This window comes from Lissotriton vulgaris, chromosome 7 (assembly GCF_964263255.1).
Source record: "Lissotriton vulgaris chromosome 7, aLisVul1.2, whole genome shotgun sequence".
NCBI lineage: Eukaryota > Metazoa > Chordata > Amphibia > Caudata > Salamandridae > Lissotriton > Lissotriton vulgaris.
Window position 1 is genome coordinate 1,416,195,334 of NC_141695.1, and position 19,908 is coordinate 1,416,215,241.

Sequence of the window (19,908 nt, forward strand, 5' to 3'; positions counted from 1 at the left end):
AATCCCTGGTGGCAAAGGGGAGTTAGGGCCTAGCTGGAGAGTTCGCATGGAGTGATTTGGGATTGAGGGCTAAATTGTTCTAAGTCTCACTTTTTGCGGTTTTGCTTTTTGGCTGTTTAGGGATGTTAAACTTGTTTTTGCCCGGATTGATGGGTCTGGGGGCATTGCTAGGAAGGTCTAATACCGGATAAAAGTGGTTTGGAGAAACCTCACTTTCTCGTTTTCGGGAGGCTGTTTGGGGGGGGGTTCCTGGTGTTTGTGGGGGGTTTTGGGGTCTTGGAGCAACGCTGGGTATGGATACTTTTGATTGCAAGTGGTTTGGAGAAAATCCATGGTGGCAAACGGGAGTTAGGGCCTAGCTGGAGAGTTCGCATGGAGTGATTTGGGATTGAGGGCTAAATTGTTCTAAGTCTCACTTTTTGCGGTTTTGCTTTTTGGCTGTTTAGGGATGTTAAACTTGTTTTTGCCCGGATTGATGGGTCTGGGGGCATTGCTAGGAAGGTCTAATACCGGATAAAAGTGGTTTGGAGAAACCTCACTTTCTCGTTTTCGGGAGGCTGTTTGGGGGGGGGTTCCTGGTGTTTGTGGGGGGTTTTGGGGTCTTGGAGCAACGCTGGGTATGGATACTTTTGATTGCAAGTGGTTTGGAGAAAATCCATGGTGGCAAACGGGAGTTAGGGCCTAGCTGCAGAGTGCGCACGGATGGATTTGGGATTGAGGGCTAAATTATTCCAGGTCTCACTTGTTGCGGTTTTGCTTTTTGGCTGTTGGGGGTGTTAAACTTTTTTCCACCTAGGTTAACTGGTCTGGGGGCATTGCTGAGAAGGTCTAATACCGGTTAAAGGTGGTTTGGAGAAAATCGGAGGTGAAAAGGTTTTTGCGTTTTTGCTCACTTGCCTGTCTTTGGGGTGCTGTTTGGGGGGCTTCTAGGTTTTTGTGGGAGGGTTTTGGGGTCCGGGAGTACTGCTGGCACAGTCTAATGTTGATTGCATTTGTTTTTCAGGAAATCCATGGTGGAAAAGGGGAGTTAGGGCCTAGCGGCAAAGCGCATTTGGACTGAATTCCAGGTAGGCCCGAAAATTGCTAAATCTCACTTTTTACGGTTTTGCTTTTTGGCTGTTTGGGGGTGTTAAATGTGTTTTCGTCCGGGTTGACGGGTCTGGGGGCATTGCTTGGAAGGTCTAATACCGGATAAAAGTGTTTTGGAGAAAATCCATGGTGGAAAGTTTTTCACTTTCCAGAGATTTCGCTCACTTTTGTGTTTTCGGCGGCCTGCTTGGGGGGTTCCTGGTGTTTTGTGGGGTTGGGGGGTCTTGGTGCAACGCTGGGTATGGATAGTTTTGATTGCAAGTGGTTTGGAGAAAATCCATGGTGGCAAAGGGGAGTTAGGTTCTAGCTGCAGAGCTTGCACAGAGTGATTTGGGATTGAGGGCTAAATTATTCTAAGTCTCACTTTTTACGGTTTTGCTTTTTGGTTGTTTGGGGGTGTTAAACTTGTTTCTGCCTCGGTTTGACAGGTCTGGGGGCATTGCTAGGAAGGTCTTATACCGGTTAAAGGTGGTTTGGAGAAAATCGGAGGTGAAAAAGTTTTTGTGGGAGGGTTTTGGGGTCCAGGAGTACTTCTGGCACAGTCTAATGTTGATTGCATTTGTTTTTCAGGAAATCCATAGTGGAAAAGGGGAGTTAGGGCCTAGCGGCAAAGCGCATTTGGACTGAATTCCAGGTAGGCCCGAAAATTGCTATATCTCACTTTTTACAGTTTGCTTTTTGGCTGTTTGGGGGTGTTAAATGTGTTTTCGCCCGGGTTGACGGGTCTGGGTGCATTGCTGGGAAGGTCTATTAACGGATAAAAGTGGTTTGGAGAAAATCGGAGGTGAAAAAGTGTTTCCATTTTCAGATATTTCGCTCACTTTATCGTTTTCGGGAGGCTGTTTGGGGGGTTCCTGGTGTTTGTGGGGGGTTTTGGGGGTCTTAGAGCAACGCTGGGTATGGATACGTTTGATTGCAAGTGGTTTAGAGAAAATCCATGGTGGAAAAGGGGAGTTAGGGCCTAGCTGCAGAGTGTGCACAGAGGGATTTGGTATTGAGGGCTAAATTATTCTAAGTCTCACTTTTTACGGTTTTGCTTTTTGGCTGTTTGGGGTTGTTAAACTTGTTTTCACCCGGGTTGACGTGTCTGGGGGCATTGCTGGGAAGGCCTATTACCGGATAAAAGTGGTTTGGAGAAAATCGGAGGTGAAAAACTTTTTTCCATTTTCAGACATTTCGCTCATTTTAGTGTTTTCAGGGGGCTGTTTGGGGGTTCCTAGAGTGTGTGGGGGGGGGTTTTGGGGTCATGGAGTAACGCTGGGTATGGATAGTTTTGATTGCAAGTGGTTTAGTGAAAATACATGGTGGCAAAGGGGAGATAGGGCCTGGCTGCAGACCACGCACAGAGTGATTTGGGATCGAGGGCTAAATTATTCTTAGTCTCACTTTTTTTTTTGTTTTTTGGTTGTTTGGGGGTGTTAAACTTGTTTCCACCTCGGTTTGACGGGTCTGGGGGCATTTCTGGGAAGGTGTAATACCGTATAAAAGTGGTTTGGAGAAAATCGGAGGTGAAAAAGTTTTTCCATTTTCAGACATTTCGCTCACTTTAGCGTTTTCGGGGGTCTGTTTGGGGGGTTCCTGGTGTTTGTGGGGGGGTTTTGGGGTCTTGGAGCAACGCTGCGTATGGATACTTTTGATTGCAAGTGGTTTGGAGAAAATCTATGGTGGCAAACGAGAGTTAGGGCCTGGCTGCAGACCACGCACAGAGTGATTTGGGATCGAGGGCTAAATTATTCTTAGTCTCACTTTTTTTTTTTTTTTTGGTTGTTTGGGGGTGTTAAACTTGTTTCCGCCTGGGATGACGGGTCTGGGGGTATTGCTGGGAAGGTCTAATACCGGATAAAAGTGTTTTGGAGAAAATCCATGGTGGAAAGTTTTTCACTTTCCAGAGATTTTGCTCACTTTTGTGTTTTCGGCGGCCTGCTTGGGGGGTTCCTGGTGTTATGTGGGGATGGGGGGTCTTCGTGCAACGCTGTGTATGGATAGTTTTGATTGCAAGTGGTTTGGAGAAAATCCATGGTGGCAAAGGGGAGTTAGGGCCTAGCTGCATAGCATGCACAGAGTGATTTGAGATTGAGGGCTAAATTATTTTAAGTCTCACTTTTTGCGATTTTGCTTTTTGGCTGTTTGGGGTGTTAAACTTGTTTTCGCTCGGGTTGACGGGTCTGGGGGCATTGCTGGGAAGGTCTAATACCGGATAAAAGTGGTTTGGAGAAAATCAGAGGTGAAAAAGTTTTTCCATTTTCAGATATTTCACTCACTTTATCTTTATCGGTGGCGTTCCTGGTGATTATGGGGGGGGGTTTGGGGTCTTAGAGCAACGGTGGGTATGGGTACGTTTGATTGCAAGTGGTTTGGAGAAAATCCATGGTGGCAAAGGGGAGTTAGGGCCTAGCTGCAGAGCGCGCACGGAGTGATTTGGGATTGAGGACTAAATTATTCTAAGTCTCACTTTTTGCGGTTTTGCTTTTTGGCTGTTTGGGGGTGTTAAATTGTTTTGATCTGGGTTGACGGGTCCTGGGGCATTGCTGGGAAGGTCTAATACCGGATAAAAGATTTTTGGAGAAAATCCATGGTGGAAAAGTTTTTCACTTTCCAGAGTTTTCGCTCACTTTTGTGTTTCGGGGACCTGCTTGGGGGGGGTTCCTGGTGTTTGGGGGGGGTTTGGGATCTTGGAGCAATGCTGGGTATGGATACTTTTGATTGCAAGTGGTTTGGAGAAAATCCATGGTGGCAAACAGGAGTTAGGGCCTAGCTGCAGAGCGCGCACAGAGTGATTTGGGATTGAGGGCTAAATTATTCTAAGTCTCACTTTTTGTGGTTTTGCTTTTTGGCTGTTTGGGGGTGTTAAACTTGTTTTTGCCCGGGTTGATGGGTCTGGGGGCATTGCTAGGAAGGTCTAATACCGGATAAAAGTGGTTTGGAGAAACCTCACTTTCTCGTTTTCGGGAGGCTGTTTGGGGGGGTTCCTGGTGTTTGTGGGGGGTTTTGGGGTCTTGGAGCAACGCTGGGTATGGATACTTTTGATTGCAAGTGGTTTGGAGAAAATCCATGGTGGCAAACGGGAGTTAGGGCCTAGCTGCAGAGTGCGCACGGAGTGATTTAGGATTGAGGGCTAAATTATTCTAAGTCTAACTTTTTATGGTTTTGCTTTTTGGCTGTTTGGGGGTGTTAAACTTGTTTCCGCCTGGGTTGACGGGTCCGGGGGCATTGCTCGGAAGGTCTAATACCGGATAAAAGCTTTTTGGAGAAAATCCATGGTGGAAAAGTTTTTCACTTTCCAGAGTTTTCGCTCACTTTTGTGTTTCGGGGGCCTGCTTGGGGGGGTTCCTGGTGTTTGGGGGGGTTGGGGGGTCTTGGAGCAACGCTGGGTATGGATACGTTAGATTGCAAGTGGTTTGGAGAAAATCCATGGTGGCAAAGGGGAGTTAGGGCCTAGCTGCAGACCTCGCACGGATGGATTTGGGATTGAGGGCTAAATTATTCCAAGTCTCACTTTTTGCGGTTTCGCTTTTTGGCTATTGGGGGTGTTAAACTTTTTTCCACCTGGGTTAACTGGTCTGGGGGCATTGCTGAGAAGGTCTAATACCAGTTAAAGGTGGTTTGGAGAAAATCGGAGGTGAAAAAGTTTTTGCGTTTTTGCTCACTTGCATGTCTTTGGGGTGCTGTTTGGGGGGCTTCTAGGTTTTTGTGGGAGGGTTTTGGGGTCCGGGAGTACTGCTGGCACAGTCTAATGTTGATTGCATTTGTTTTTCAGGAAATCCATTATGGAAAAGGGGAGTTAGGGCCTAGCGGCAAAGCGCATTTGGACTGAATTCCAGGTAGGCCCGAAAATTGCTATATCTCACTTTTTACGTTTTTGCTTTTTGGCTGTTTGGGGGTGTTAAATGTGTTTTCGTCCGGGTTGACGGGTCTGGGGGCATTGCTTGGAAGGTCTAATACCGGATAAAAGTGTTTTGGAGAAAATCGATGGTGAAAAAGTTTTTGACTTTTCAGAGTTTTCGCTCACTTTCGTGTTTTCGGGGGTCTGCTTGGGGGGTTAATGGTGTTTAGGGGCGGGTTGGGGGTTCTTGGAGCAACGCTGGGTATGGATGGTTTTGATTGCCAGTGGTTTGAAGAAAATCCATGGTGGCAAAGGGGAGTTGGGGCCTAGCTGCAGAGCATGCACAGAGTGATTTGGGATTGAGGGCTAAATTATTCTGTCTCACTTTTTTCAGTTTTGCTTTTTGGCTGTTTGGGGGTGTTAAACGTGTTTCCGCCTCGGTTGACGGTTCTGGGGGCATTGCTGGGAAGGTCTAATACCAGATAAAAGTGTTTTGGAGAAAATCCATGGTGGAAAAGTTTTTCACTTTCCAGAGTTTTCGATCACTTTTGTGTTTTTGGGGGCCTGCTTGGGGGGGTTCCTGGGGGTTGGGGGGTCTCGGAGCAATGCTGGGTGTTCATACTTTTGATTGCAAGTGGTTTGGAGAAAATCCATGGTGGCAAAGGGGAGTTAGGGCCTAGCTGCAGAGAGCGCATGGAGTGATTTGGGATTGAGGGCTAAATTGTTCTAAGTCTCACTTTTTGCGGTTTTACTTTTTGGCTGTTTGGGGGTGTTAAACTTGTTTTCGCCCGGGTTGATGGGTCTGGGTGTATTTCTAGGAAGGTCTAATACCGGATAAAAGTGGTTTGGAGAAAATCGGAGGTGAAAAAGTGTTTCCATTTTCAGATATTTCGCTCACTTTCTCGTTTTCGGGAGGCTGTTTGGGGGGTTCCTGGTGTTTGGGGGGTTGGGGGATCTTGGAGCAATGCTGGGTATGGATAGTTTTGATTGCAAGTGGTTTGGAGAAAATCCATGGTGGCAAAGGGGAGTTAGGGCCTGGCTGCAGACCACGCACAGAGTGATTTGGGATCGAGGGCTAAATTATTCTTAGTCTCACTTTTTTTTTGTTTTTTGGTTGTTTGGGGGTGTTAAACTTGTTTCCACCTCGGTTTGATGGGTCTGGGGGCATTTCTGGGAAGGTGTAATACCGTATAAAAGTGGTTTGGAGAAAATCGGAGGTGAAAAAGTTTTTCCATTTTCAGACATTTCGCTCACTTTAGCGTTATCGGGGGCTGTTTGGGGGTGTTCCTGGTGTTTGTGGGGGCCTAGCTGCAGAGAGCGCATGGAGTGATTTGGGATTGAGGGCTAAATTGTTCTAAGTCTCACTTTTTGCGGTTTTGCTTTTTGGCTGTTTGAGGGTGTTAAACTTGTTTCCGCCTGGGATGACGGGTCTGGGGGTATTGCTGGGAAGGTCTAATACCGGATAAAAGTGTTTTGGAGAAAATCCATGGTGGAAAGTTTTTCACTTTCCAGAGATTTTGCTCACTTTTGTGTTTTCGGCGGCCTGCTTGGGGGGTTCCTGGTGTTTTGTGGGGTTGGGGGGTCTTGGTGCAACGCTGGGTATGGATAGTTTTGATCGCAAGTGGTTTGGAGAAAATCCATGGTGGCAAAGGGGAGTTAGGGCCTAGCTGCAGAGCATGCACAGAGTGATTTGGGATTGAGGGCTAAATTATTCTTAGTCTCACTTTTTACGGTTTTGCTTTTTGGTTGTTTGGGGGTGTTAAACTTGTTTCCGCCTCGGTTTGACAGGTCTGGGGGCATTGCTAGGAAGGTCTTATACCGGTTAAAGGTGGTTTGGAGAAAATCGGAGGTGAAAAAGTTTTTGTGGGAGGGTTTTGGGGTCCAGGAGTACTTCTGGCACAGTCTAATGTTGATTACATTTGTTTTTCAGGAAATCCATAGTGGAAAAGGGGAGTTAGGGCCTAGCGGCAAAGCGCATTTGGACTGAATTCCAGGTAGGCCCGAAAATTGCTATATCTCACTTTTTACGGTTTGCTTTTTGGCTGTTTGGGGGTGTTAAATGTGTTTTCGCCCGGGTTGACGGGTCTGGGTGCATTGCTGGGAAGGTCTATTACCGGATAAAAGTGGTTTGGAGAAAATCGGAGGTGAAAAAGTGTTTCCATTTTCAGATATTTCGCTCACTTTATCGTTTTCGGGAGGCTGTTTGGGGGTTCCTGGTGTTTGTGGGGGGTTTTGGGGGTCTTAGAGCAACGCTGGGTATGGATACGTTTGATTGCAAGTGGTTTAGAGAAAATCCATGGTGGAAAAGGGGAGTTAGGGCCTAGCTGCAGAGTGTGCACAGAGGGATTTGGTATTGAGGGCTAAATTATTCTAAGTCTCACTTTTTACGGTTTTGCTTTTTGGCTGTTTGGGGTTGTTAAACTTGTTTTCACCCGGGTTGACGTGTCTGGGGGCATTGCTGGGAAGGCCTATTACCGGATAAAAGTGGTTTGGAGAAAATCAATGGTGAAAAAGTTTTTTCCATTTTCAGACATTTCGCTCATTTTAGTGTTTTCAGGGGGCTGTTTGGGGGTTCCTAGAGTGTGTGGGGGGGGGGGGGTTTGGGGTCATGGAGTAACGCTGGGTATGGATAGTTTTAATTGCAAGTGGTTTGGTGAAAATACATGGTGGCAAAGGGGAGATAGGGCCTAGCTGCAGAGCACGCACAGAGTGATTTGGGATTGAGGGCTAAATTATTCTGTCTCACTATTTTCAGTTTTGCTTTTTGGCTGTTTGGGGGTGTTAAACGTGTTTCCACCTCGGTTGACGGTTCTGGGGGCATTGCTGGGAAGGTCTAATACCAGATAAAAGTGTTTTGGAGAAAATCCATGGTGGAAAAGTTTTTCACTTTCCAGAGTTTTCGATCACTTTTGTGTTTTTGGGGGCCTGCTTGGGGGGGTTCCTGGTGTTTGGGGGGGTTGGGGGGTCTCGTAGCAATGCTGGGTGTTGATACTTTTGATTGCAAGTGGTTTGGAGAAAATCCATGGTGGCAAAGGGGAGTTAGGGCCTAGCTGCAGAGAGCGCAAGGAGTGATTTGGGATTGAGGGCTAAATTGTTCTAAGTCTCACTTTTTGCGGTTTTGCTTTTTGGCTGTTTGGGGGTGTTAAACTTGTTTTCGCCCGGGTTGATGGGTCTGGGTGTATTTCTAGGAAGGTCTAATACCGGATAAAAGTGGTTTGGAGAAAATCGGAGGTGAAAAAGTGTTTCCATTTTCAGATATTTCGCTCACTTTCTCGTTTTCGGGAGGCTGTTTGGGGGGTTCCTGGTGTTTGGGGGGTTGGGGGATCTTGGAGCAACGCTGGGTATGGATAGTTTTGATTGCAAGTGGTTTGGAGAAAATCCATGGTGGCAAAGGGGAGTTAGGGCCTGGCTGCAGACCACGCACAGAGTGATTTGGGATCGAGGGCTAAATTATTCTTGGTCTCACTTTTTTTTTTGTTTTTTGGTTGTTTGGGGGTGTTAAACTTGTTTCCACCTCGGTTTGACGGGTCTGGGGGCATTTCTGGGAAGGTGTAATACCGTATAAAAGTGGTTTGGAGAAAATCGGAGGTGAAAAAGTTTTTCCATTTTCAGACATTTCGCTCACTTTAGCGTTTTCGGGGGGCTGTTTGGGGGGTTCCTGGTGTTTGTGGGGGGGGTTTTGGGGTCTTGGAGCAACGCTGCGTATGGATACTTTTGATTGCAAGTGGTTTGGAGAAAATCTATGGTGGCAAACGAGAGTTAGGGCCTGGCTGCAGACTACGCACAGAGTGATTTGGGATCGAGGGCTAAATTATTCTTAGTCTCACTTTTTTTTTAGTTTTTTGGTTGTTTGGGGGTGTTAAACTTGTTTCCGCCTGGGATGACGGGTCTGGGGGTATTGCTGGGAAGGTCTAATACCGGATAAAAGTGTTTTGGAGAAAATCCATGGTGGAAAGTTTTTCACTTTCCAGAGATTTCGCTCACTTTTGTGTTTTCGGCGGCCTGCTTGGGGGGTTCCTGGTGTTATGTGGGGTTGGGGGGTCTTCGTGCAATGCTGTGTATGGATAGTTTTGATTGCAAGTGGTTTGGAGAAAATCCATGGTGGCAAAGGGGAGTTAGGGCCTAGCTGCATAGCATGCACAGAGTGATTTGAGATTGAGGGCTAAATTATTTTAAGTCTCACTTTTAGCGATTTTGCTTTTTGGCTGTTTGGGGTGTTAAACTTGTTTTCGCTCGGGTTGACGGGTTTGGGGGCATTGCTGGGAAGGTCTAATACCGGATAAAAGTGGTTTGGAGAAAATCAGAGGTGAAAAAGTTTTTCCATTTTCAGATATTTCACTCACTTTATCTTTATCGGTGGCGTTCCTGGTGATTATGGGGGGGGGGTTTGGGGTCTTAGAGCAACGGTGGGTATGGATACGTTTGATTGCAAGTGGTTTGGAGAAAATCCATGGTGGCAAAGGGGAGTTAGGGCCTAGCTGCAGAGCGCGCACGGAGTGATTTGGGATTGAGGACTAAATTATTCTAAGTCTCACTTTTTGCGGTTTTGCTTTTTGGCTGTTTGGGGGTGTTAAATTGTTTCGATCTGGGTTGACGGGTCCTGGGGCATTGCTGGGAAGGTCTAATACCGGATAAAAGATTTTTGGAGAAAATCCATGGTGGAAAAGTTTTTCACTTTCCAGAGTTTTCGCTCACTTTTGAGTTTCGGGGACCTGCTTGGGGGGGGTTCCTGGTGTTTGGGAGGGTTTGGGATCTTGGAGCAATGCTGGGTATGGATACTTTTGATTGCAAGTGGTTTGGAGAAAATCCATGGTGGCAAACAGGAGTTAGGGCCTAGCTGCAGAGCGCGCACAGAGTGATTTGGGATTGAGGGCTAAATTATTCTAAGTCTCACTTTTTGTGGTTTTGCTTTTTGGCTGTTTGGGGGTGTTAAACTTGTTTTTGCCCGGGTTGATGGGTCTGGGGGCATTGCTAGGAAGGTCTAATACCGGATAAAAGTGGTTTGGAGAAACCTCACTTTCTCGTTTTCGGGAGGCTGTTTGGGGGGGTTCCTGGTGTTTGTGGGGGGTTTTGGGGTCTTGGAGCAACGCTGGATATGGATACTTTTGATTGCAAGTGCTTTGGAGAAAATCCATGGTGGCAAACGGGAGTTAGGGCCTAGCTGCAGAGTGCGCACGGAGTGATTTAGGATTGAGGGCTAAATTATTCTAAGTCTCACTTTTTACGGTTTTGCTTTTTGGCTGTTTGGGGGTGTTAAACTTGTTTCCGCCTGGGTTGACGGGTCCGGGGGCATTGCTCGGAAGGTCTAATACCGGATAAAAGCTTTTTGGAGAAAATCCATGGTGGAAAAGTTTTTCACTTTCCAGAGTTTTCGCTCACTTTTGTGTTTCGGGGGCCTGCTTGGGGGGGTTCCTGGTGTTTGGGGGGGTTGGGGGGTCCTGGAGCAACGCTGGGTATGGATACGTTAGATTGCAAGTGGTTTGGAGAAAATCCATGGTGGCAAAGGGGAGTTAGGGCCTAGCTGCAGAGCTCGCACGGATGGATTTGGGATTGAGGGCTAAATTATTCCAAGTCTCACTTTTTGCGGTTTCGCTTTTTGGCTGTTGGGGGTGTTAAACTTTTTTCCACCTGGGTTAACTGGTATGGGGGCATTGCTGAGAAGGTCTAATACCGGTTAAAGGTGGTTTGGAGAAAATCGGAGGTGAAAAAGTTTTTGCGTTTTTGCTCACTTGCATGTCTTTGGGGTGCTGTTTGGGGGGCTTCTAGGTTTTTGTGGGAGGGTTTTGGGGTCCGGGAGTACTGCTGGCACAGTCTAATGTTGATTGCATTTGTTTTTCAGGAAATCCATAGTGGAAAAGGGGAGTTAGGGCCTAGCGGCAAAGCGCATTTGGACTGAATTCCAGGTAGGCCCGAAAATTGCTATATCTCACTTTTTACGGTTTTGATTTTTGGCTGTTTGGGGGTGTTAAATGTGTTTTCGTCCGGGTTGACGGGTCTGGGGGCATTGCTTGGAAGGTCTAATACCGGATAAAAGTGTTTTGGAGAAAATCGATGGTGAAAAAGTTTTTGACTTTTCAGAGTTTTCGCTCACTTTCGTGTTTTCGGGGGTCTGCTTGGGGGGTTAATGGTGTTTAGGGGCGGGTTGGGGGTTCTTGGAGCAACGCTGGGTATGGATGGTTTTGATTGCCAGTGGTTTGAAGAAAATCCATGGTGGCAAAGGGGAGTTGGGGCCTAGCTGCAGAGCATGCACAGAGTGATTTGGGATTGAGGGCTAAATTATTCTGTCTCACTTTTTTCAGTTTTGCTTTTTGGCTGTTCGGGGGTGTTAAACGTGTTTCCGCCTCGGTTGACGGTTCTGGGGGCATTGCTGGGAAGGTCTAATACCAGATAAAAGTGTTTTGGAGAAAATCCATGGTGGAAAAGTTTTTCACTTTCCAGAGTTTTCGATCACTTTTGTGTTTTTGGGGGCCTGCTTGGGGGGGTTCCTGGGGGTTGGGGGGTCTCGGAGCAATGCTGGGTGTTCATACTTTTGATTGCAAGTGGTTTGGAGAAAATCCATGGTGGCAAAGGGGAGTTAGGGCCTAGCTGCAGAGAGCGCATGGAGTGATTTGGGATTGAGGGCTAAATTGTTCTAAGTCTCACTTTTTGCGGTTTTACTTTTTGGCTGTTTGGGGGTGTTAAACTTGTTTTCGCCCGGGTTGATGGGTCTGGGTGTATTTCTAGGAAGGTCTAATACCGGATAAAAGTGGTTTGGAGAAAATCGGAGGTGAAAAAGTGTTTCCATTTTCAGATATTTCGCTCACTTTCTCGTTTTCGGGAGGCTGTTTGGGGGGTTCCTGGTGTTTGGGGGGTTGGGGGATCTTGGAGCAACGCTGGGTATGGATAGTTTTGATTGCAAGTGGTTTGGAGAAAATCCATGGTGGCAAAGGGGAGTTAGGGCCTGGCTGCAGACCACGCACAGAGTGATTTGGGATCGAGGGCTAAATTATTCTTAGTCTCACTTTTTTTTTGTTTTTGGTTGTTTGGGGGTGTTAAACTTGTTTCCACCTCGGTTTGATGGGTCTGGGGGCATTTCTGGGAAGGTGTAATACTGTATAAAAGTGGTTTGGAGAAAATCGGAGGTGAAAAAGTTTTTCCATTTTCAGACATTTCGCTCACTTTAGCGTTATCGGGGGCTGTTTGGGGGGGTGTTCCTGGTGTTTGTGGGGGCCTAGCTGCAGAGAGCGCATGGAGTGATTTGGGATTGAGGGCTAAATTGTTCTAAGTCTCACTTTTTGCGGTTTTGCTTTTTGGCTGTTTGAGGGTGTTAAACTTGTTTCCGCCTGGGATGACGGGTCTGGGGGTATTGCTGGGAAGGTCTAATACCGGATAAAAGTGTTTTGGAGAAAATCCATGGTGGAAAGTTTTTCACTTTCCAGAGATTTCGCTCACTTTTGTGTTTTCGGCGGCCTGCTTGGGGGGTTCCTGGTGTTTTGTGGGGTTGGGGGGTCTTGGTGCAACGCTGGGTATGGATAGTTTTGATCGCAAGTGGTTTGGAGAAAATCCATGGTGGCAAAGGGGAGTTAGGGCCTAGCTGCAGAGCATGCACAGAGTGATTTGGGATTGAGGGCTAAATTATTCTTAGTCTCGCTTTTTTCGGTTTTGCTGTTTGGTTGTTTGGGGGTGTTAAACTTGTTTCCGCCTCGGTTTGACAGGTCTGGGGGCATTGCTGGGAAGGTCTTATACCGGTTAAAGGTGGTTTGGAGAAAATCGGAGGTGAAAAAGTTTTTGTGGGAGGGTTTTGGGGTCCAGGAGTACTGCTGGCACAGTCTAATGTTGATTGCATTTGTTTTTCAGGAAATCCATGGTGGAAAAGGGGAGTTAGGGCCTAGCGGCAAAGCGCATTTGGACTGAATTCCAGGTAGGCCCGAAAATGGCTAAATCTCACTTTTTACGGTTTTGCTTTTTGGCTGTTTGGGGGTGTTAAATGTGTTTCCGCCTCGGTTGACGGTTCTGGGGGCATTGCTGGGAAGGTCTAATACCAGATAAAAGTGTTTTGGAGAAAATCCATGGTGGAAAAGTTTTTCACTTTCCAGAGTTTTCGATCACTTTTGTGTTTTTGGGGGCCTGCTTGGGGGGGTTCCTGGTGTTTGGAGGGGTTGGGGGGTCTCAGAGCAATGCTGGGTGCTGATAGTTTTGATTGCAAGTGGTTTGGAGAAAATCCATGGTGGCAAAGGGGAGTTAGGGCCTAGCTGCAGAGAGCGCATGGAGTGATTTGGGATTGAGGGCTAAATTGTTCTAAGTCTCACTTTTTGCGGTTTTGCTTTTTGGCTGTTTGGGGGTGTTAAACTTGTTTTCGCCCGGGTTGATGGGTCTGGGTGTATTTCTAGGAAGGTCTAATACCGGATAAAAGTGGTTTGGAGAAAATCGGAGGTGAAAAAGTGTTTCCATTTTCAGATATTTCGCTCACTTTCTCATTTTCGGGAGGCTGTTTGGGGGGTTCCTGGTGTTTGGGGGGTTGGGGGATCTTGGAGCAACGCTGGGTATGGATAGTTTTGATTGCAAGTGGTTTGGAGAAAATCCATGGTGGCAAAGGGGAGTTAGGGCCTGGCTGCAGACCACGCACAGAGTGATTTGGGATCGAGGGCTAAATTATTCTTAGTCTCACTTTTTTTTTTGTTTTTTGGTTGTTTGGGGGTGTTAAACTTGTTTCCACCTCGGTTTGACGGGTCTGGGGGCATTTCTGGGAAGGTGTAATACCGTATAAAAGTGGTTTGGAGAAAATCGGAGGTGAAAAAGTGTTTCCATTTTCAGATATTTCGCTCACTTTCTCGTTTTCGGGAGGCTGTTTGGGGGGTTCCTGGTGTTTGTGGGGGGGTTTTGAGGTCTTAGAGCAACACTGGGTATGGATACGTTTGGTTGCAAGTGGTTTGGAGAAAATCCATGCTGGAAAAGTTTTTCACTTTCCAGTGTTTTCGCTCACTTTTGTGTTTCGGGGGCCTGCCTGGGGGGGCTCCTGGTGTTTGGGGGGTTGGGAGGTCTTGGAGCAACGCTGGGTATTGATAGTTTTGATTGCAAGTGGTTTGGAGAAAATCCATGGTGGCAAAGAGGAGTTAGGGCCTAGCTACAGAGTGTGCACGGAGTGATTTAGGATTGAGGCCAAAATTATTTTCTCACTTTTTGCGGTTTTGCTTTTTGGCTGTTTGGGGGTGTTAAACTTGTTTCCGCCTGGGTTGATGGGTCTGGGGGCATTGCTAGGAAGGTCTAATACCGGATAAAAGTGGTTTGGAGAAAATCGGAGGTGAAAAAGTGTTTCCATTTCCAGATATTTCGTTCACTTTATTGTTTTCGGAAGGCTGTTTGGGGGGGTTCCTGGTGTTTGTGGGGGGTTTGGGGGGTCTTAGAGCAACGCTGGGTATGGATACATTTGATTGCAAGTGGTTTGGAGATAATCCATGGTGGCAAAGGGGAGTTAGGGCCTAGCTGCAGAGTGCGCACAGAGTGATTTGGGATTGAGGGCTAAATTATTCTAAGTCTCACTTTTTACGGTTTTGCTTTTTGGCTGTTTGGGGGTGTTAAATTGTTTTGATCTGGGTTGACGGGTCCTGGGGCATTGCTGGGAAGGTCTAATACCGGATAAAAGATTTTTGGAGAAAATCCATGGTGGAAAAGTTTTTCACTTTCCAGAGTTTTCGCTCACTTTTGTGTTTCGGGGACCTGCTTGGGGGGGTTCCTGGTGTTTGGGGGGGTTTGGGATCTTGGAGCAATGCTGGGTATGGATACTTTTGATTGCAAGTGGTTTGGAGAAAATCCATGGTGGCAAACAGGAGTTAGGGCCTAGCTGCAGAGCGCGCACAGAGTGATTTGGGATTGAGGGCTAAATTATTCTAAGTCTCACTTTTTGTGGTTTTGCTTTTTGGCTGTTTGGGGGTGTTAAACTTGTTTTTGCCCGGGTTGATGGGTCTGGGGGCATTGCTAGGAAGGTCTAATACCGGATAAAAGTGGTTTGGAGAAACCTCACTTTCTCGTTTTGGGAGGCTGTTTAGGGGGGGGTTCCTGGTGTTTGGGGGGGTTGGGGGGTCTTGGAGCAACGCTGGGTATTGATAGATTTGATTGCAAGTGGTTTGGAGAAAATCCCTGGTGGCAAAGGGGAGTTAGGGCCTAGCTGGAGAGTTCGCATGGAGTGATTTGGGATTGAGGGCTAAATTGTTCTAAGTCTCACTTTTTGCGGTTTTGCTTTTTGGCTGTTTGGGGTTGTTAAACTTGTTTTCACCCGGGTTGACGTGTCTGAGGGCATTGCTGGGAAGGCCTATTACCGGATAAAAGTGGTTTGGAGAAAATCGGAGGTGAAAAAGTTATTCCATTTTCAGACATTTCGCTCACTTTGCGCTTTCTGGGGCTGTTGGGGGGGGTTCCTGGTGTTTGTGGGGGGTTTTGGGGTCTTGGAGCAATGCTGGATATGGATACTTTTGATTGCAAGTGGTTTGGAGAAAATCCATGGTGGCAAATAGGAGTTAGGGCCTAGCTGCAGAGTGCGCACGGAGTGATTTAGGATTGAGGGCTAAATTATTCTAAGTCTCACTTTTTACGGTTTTGCTTTTTGGCTGTTTGGGGGTGTTAAACTTGTTTCCGCCTGGGTTGACGGGTCCGGGGGCATTGCTGGGAAGGTCTAATACCGGATAAAAGCTTTATGGAGAAAATCCATGGTGGAAAAGTTTTTCACTTTCCAGAGTTTTCGCTCACTTTTGTGTTTCGGGGGCCTGCTTTGGGGGGTTCCTGGTGTTTGGGGGGGTTGGGGGGTCTTGGAGCAACGCTGGGTATGGATACGTTAGATTGCAAGTGGTTTGGAGAAAATCCATGGTGCCAAAGGGGAGTTGGGGCCTAGCTGCAGAGCTCGCACGGATGGATTTGTGATTGAGGGCTTAATTATTCCAAGTCTCACTTTTTGCGGTTTTGCTTTTTGGCTGTTGGGGGTGTTAAACTTTTTTCCACCTGGGTTAACTGGTCTGGGGGCATTGCTGAGAAGGTCTAATACCGGTTAAAGGTGGTTTGGAGAAAATCGGAGGTGAAAAAGTTTTTGCGTTTTTGCTCACTTGCCTGTCTTTGGGGTGCTGTTTGGGGGGCTTCTAGGTTTTTGTGGGAGGGTTTTGGGGTCCGGGAGTACTACTGGCACAGTCTAATGTTGATTGCATTTGTTTTTCAGGAAATCCATGGTGGAAAGGGGGAGTTAGGGCCTAGCGGCAAAGCGCATTTGGACTGAATTCCAGGTAGGCCCGAAAATTGCTAAATCTCACTTTTTACGGTTTTGCTTTTTGGCTGTTTGGGGGTGTTAAATGTGTTTTCGTCCGGGTTGACGGGTCTGGGGGCATTGCTTGGAAGGTCTAATACCGGATAAAAGTGTTTTGGAGAAAATCGATGGTGAAAAAGTTTTTGACTTTTCAGAGTTTTCGCTCACTTTCGTGTTTTCGGGGGCCTGCTTGGGGGGTTAATGGTGTTTAGGGGCGGGTTGGGGGTTCTTGGAGCAACGCTGGGTATGGATGGTTTTGATTGCCAGTGGTTTGAAGACAATCCATGGTGGCAAAGGGGAGTTGGGGCCTAGCTGCAGAGCACGCACAGAGTGATTTGGGATTGAGGGCTAAATTATTCTGTCTCACTTTTTTCAGTTTTGCTTTTTGGCTGTTTGGGGGTGTTAAACGTGTTTCCGCCTCGGTTGAGGGTTCTGGGGGCATTGCTGGGAAGGTATAATACCAGATAAAAGTGTTTTGGAGAAAATCCATGGTGGAAAAGTTTTTCACTTTCCAGAGTTTTCGATCACTTTTGTGTTTTTGGGGGCCTGCTTGGTCCTGGTGTTTGGGGGGGTTGGGGGGTCTCGGAGCAATGCTGGGTGTTGATAGTTTTGATTGCAAGTGGTTTGGAGAAAATCCATGGTGGCAAAGGGGAGTTAGGGCCTAGCTGCAGAGAGCGCATGGAGTGATTTGGGATTGAGGGCTAAATTGTTCTAAGTCTCACTTTTTGCGGTTTAGCTTTTTGGCTGTTTGGGGGTGTTAAACTTGTTTTCGCCCGGGTTGACGGGTCTGGGTGTATTTCTAGGAAGGTCTAATACCGGATAAAAGTGGTTTGGAGAAAATCGGAGGTAAAAAAGTGTTTCCATTTTCTGATATTTCGCTCACTTTCTCGTTTTCGGAAGGCTGTTTGGGGGGTTCCTGGTGTTTGGGGGGTTGGGGGATCTTGGAGCAACGCTGGTTATGGATAGTTTTGATTGCAAGTGGTTTGGAGAAAATCCATGGTGGCAAAGGGGAGTTAGGGCCTGGCTGCAGAGCACGCACAGAGTGATTTGGGATCGAGGGCTAAATTATTCTTAGTCTCACTTTTTGTTTTGTTTTTTGGTTGTTTGGGGGTGTTAAACTTGTTTTCGCCTCGGTTTGACAGGTCTGGGGGCATTTCTGGGAAGGTCTATTACCGGATAAAAGTGGTTTGGAGAAAATCGGAGGTGAAAAAGTGTTTCCATTTTCAGATATTTCGCTCACTTTATCGTTTTCGGGAGGCTGTTTGGGGGGGTTCCTGGTGTTTGTTGGGGGTTTTGGGGGTCTTAGAGCAACGCTGGGTATGGATACATTTGATTGCAAGTGGTTTGGAGAAAATCCATGGTGGAAAAGGGGAGTTAGAGCCTAGCTGCAGAGTGTGCACAGAGGGATTTGGGATGGAGGGCTAAATTATTCTAAGTCTCACTTTTTGTGGTTTTGCTTTTTGGCAGTTTGGGGGTGTTAAACTTGTTTTTGCCCGGGTTGATGGGTCTGGGGGCATTGCTAGGAAGGTCTAATACCGGATAAAAGTGGTTTGGAGAAACCTCACTTTCTCGTTTTCGGGAGGCTGTTTGGGGGGGGGTTCCTGGTGTTTGGGGGGGGGGGTTTGGGGGGTCTTGGAGCAACGCTGGGTATTGATACATTTGATTGCAAGTGGTTTGGAGAAAATCCCTGGTGGCAAAGGGGAGTTAGGGCCTAGCTGGAGAGTTCGCATGGAGTGATTTGGGATTGAGGGCTAAATTGTTCTAAGTCTCACTTTTTGCGGTTTTGCTTTTTGGCTGTTTAGGGATGTTAAACTTGTTTTTGCCCGGATTGATGGGTCTGGGGGCATTGCTAGGAAGGTCTAATACCGGATAAAAGTGGTTTGGAGAAACCTCACTTTCTCGTTTTCGGGAGGCTGTTTGGGGGGGGTTCCTGGTGTTTGTGGGGGGTTTTGGGGTCTTGGAGCAACGCTGGGTATGGATACTTTTGATTGCAAGTGGTGTGGAGAAAATCCATGGTGGCAAACGGGAGTTAGGGCCTAGCTGCAGAGTGCGCACGGATGGATTTGGGATTGAGGGCTAAATTATTCCAAGTCTCACTTGTTGCGGTTTTGCTTTTTGGCTGTTGGGGGTGTTAAACTTTTTTCCACCTAGGTTAACTGGTCTGGGGGCATTGCTGAGAAGGTCTAATACCGGTTAAAGGTGGTTTGGAGAAAATCGGAGGTGAAAAGGTTTTTGCGTTTTTGCTCACTTGCCTGTCTTTGGGGTGCTGTTTGGGGGGCTTCTAGGTTTTTGTGGGAGGGTTTTGGGGTCCGGGAGTACTGCTGGCACAGTCTAATGTTGATTGCATTTGTTTTTCAGGAAATCCATGGTGGAAAAGGGGAGTTAGGGCCTAGCGGCAAAGCGCATTTGGACTGAATTCCAGGTAGGCCCGAAAATTGCTAAATCTCACTTTTTACGGTTTTGCTTTTTGGCTGTTTGGGGGTGTTAAATGTGTTTTCGTCCGGGTTGACGGGTCTGGGGGCATTGCTTGGAAGGTCTAATACCGGATAAAAGTGTTTTGGAGAAAATCCATGGTGGAAAGTTTTTCACTTTCCAGAGATTTCGCTCACTTTTGTGTTTTCGGCGGCCTGCTTGGGGGGTTCCTGGTGTTTTGTGGGGTTGGGGGGTCTTGGTGCAACGCTGGGTATGGATAGTTTTGATTGCAAGTGGTTTGGAGAAAATCCATGGTGGCAAAGGGGAGTTAGGTTCTAGCTGCAGAGCTTGCACAGAGTGATTTGGGATTGAGGGCTAAATTATTCTAAGTCTCACTTTTTACGGTTTTGCTTTTTGGTTGTTTGGGGGTGTTAAACTTGTTTCCGCCTCGGTTTGACAGGTCTGGGGGCATTGCTAGGAAGGTCTTATACCGGTTAAAGGTGGTTTGGAGAAAATCGGAGGTGAAAAAGTTTTTGTGGGAGGGTTTTGGGGTCCAGGAGTACTTCTGGCACAGTCTAATGTTGATTGCATTTGTTTTTCAGGAAATCCATAGTGGAAAAGGGGAGTTAGGGCCTAGCGGCAAAGCGCATTTGGACTGAATTCCAGGTAGGCCCGAAAATTGCTATATCTCACTTTTTACGGTTTGCTTTTTGGCTGTTTGGGGGTGTTAAATGTGTTTTCGCCCGGGTTGACGGGTCTGGGTGCATTGCTGGGAAGGTCTATTAACGGATAAAAGTGGTTTGGAGAAAATCGGAGGTGAAAAAGTGTTTCCATTTTCAGATATTTCGCTCACTTTATCGTTTTCGGGAGGCTGTTTGGGGGGTTCCTGGTGTTTGTGGGGGGTTTTGGGGGTCTTAGAGCAACGCTGGGTATGGATACGTTTGATTGCAAGTGGTTTAGAGAAAATCCATGGTGGAAAAGGGGAGTTAGGGCCTAGCTGCAGAGTGTGCACAGAGGGATTTGGTATTGAGGGCTAAATTATTCTAAGTCTCACTTTTTACGGTTTTGCTTTTTGGCTGTTTGGGGTTGTTAAACTTGTTTTCACCCGGGTTGACGTGTCTGGGGGCATTGCTGGGAAGGCCTATTACCGGATAAAAGTGGTTTGGAGAAAATCGGAGGTGAAAAACTTTTTTCCATTTTCAGACATTTCGCTCATTTTAGTGTTTTCAGGGGGCTGTTTGGGGGTTCCTAGAGTGTGTGGGGGGGGGTTTTGGGGTCATGGAGTAACGCTGGGTATGGATAGTTTTGATTGCAAGTG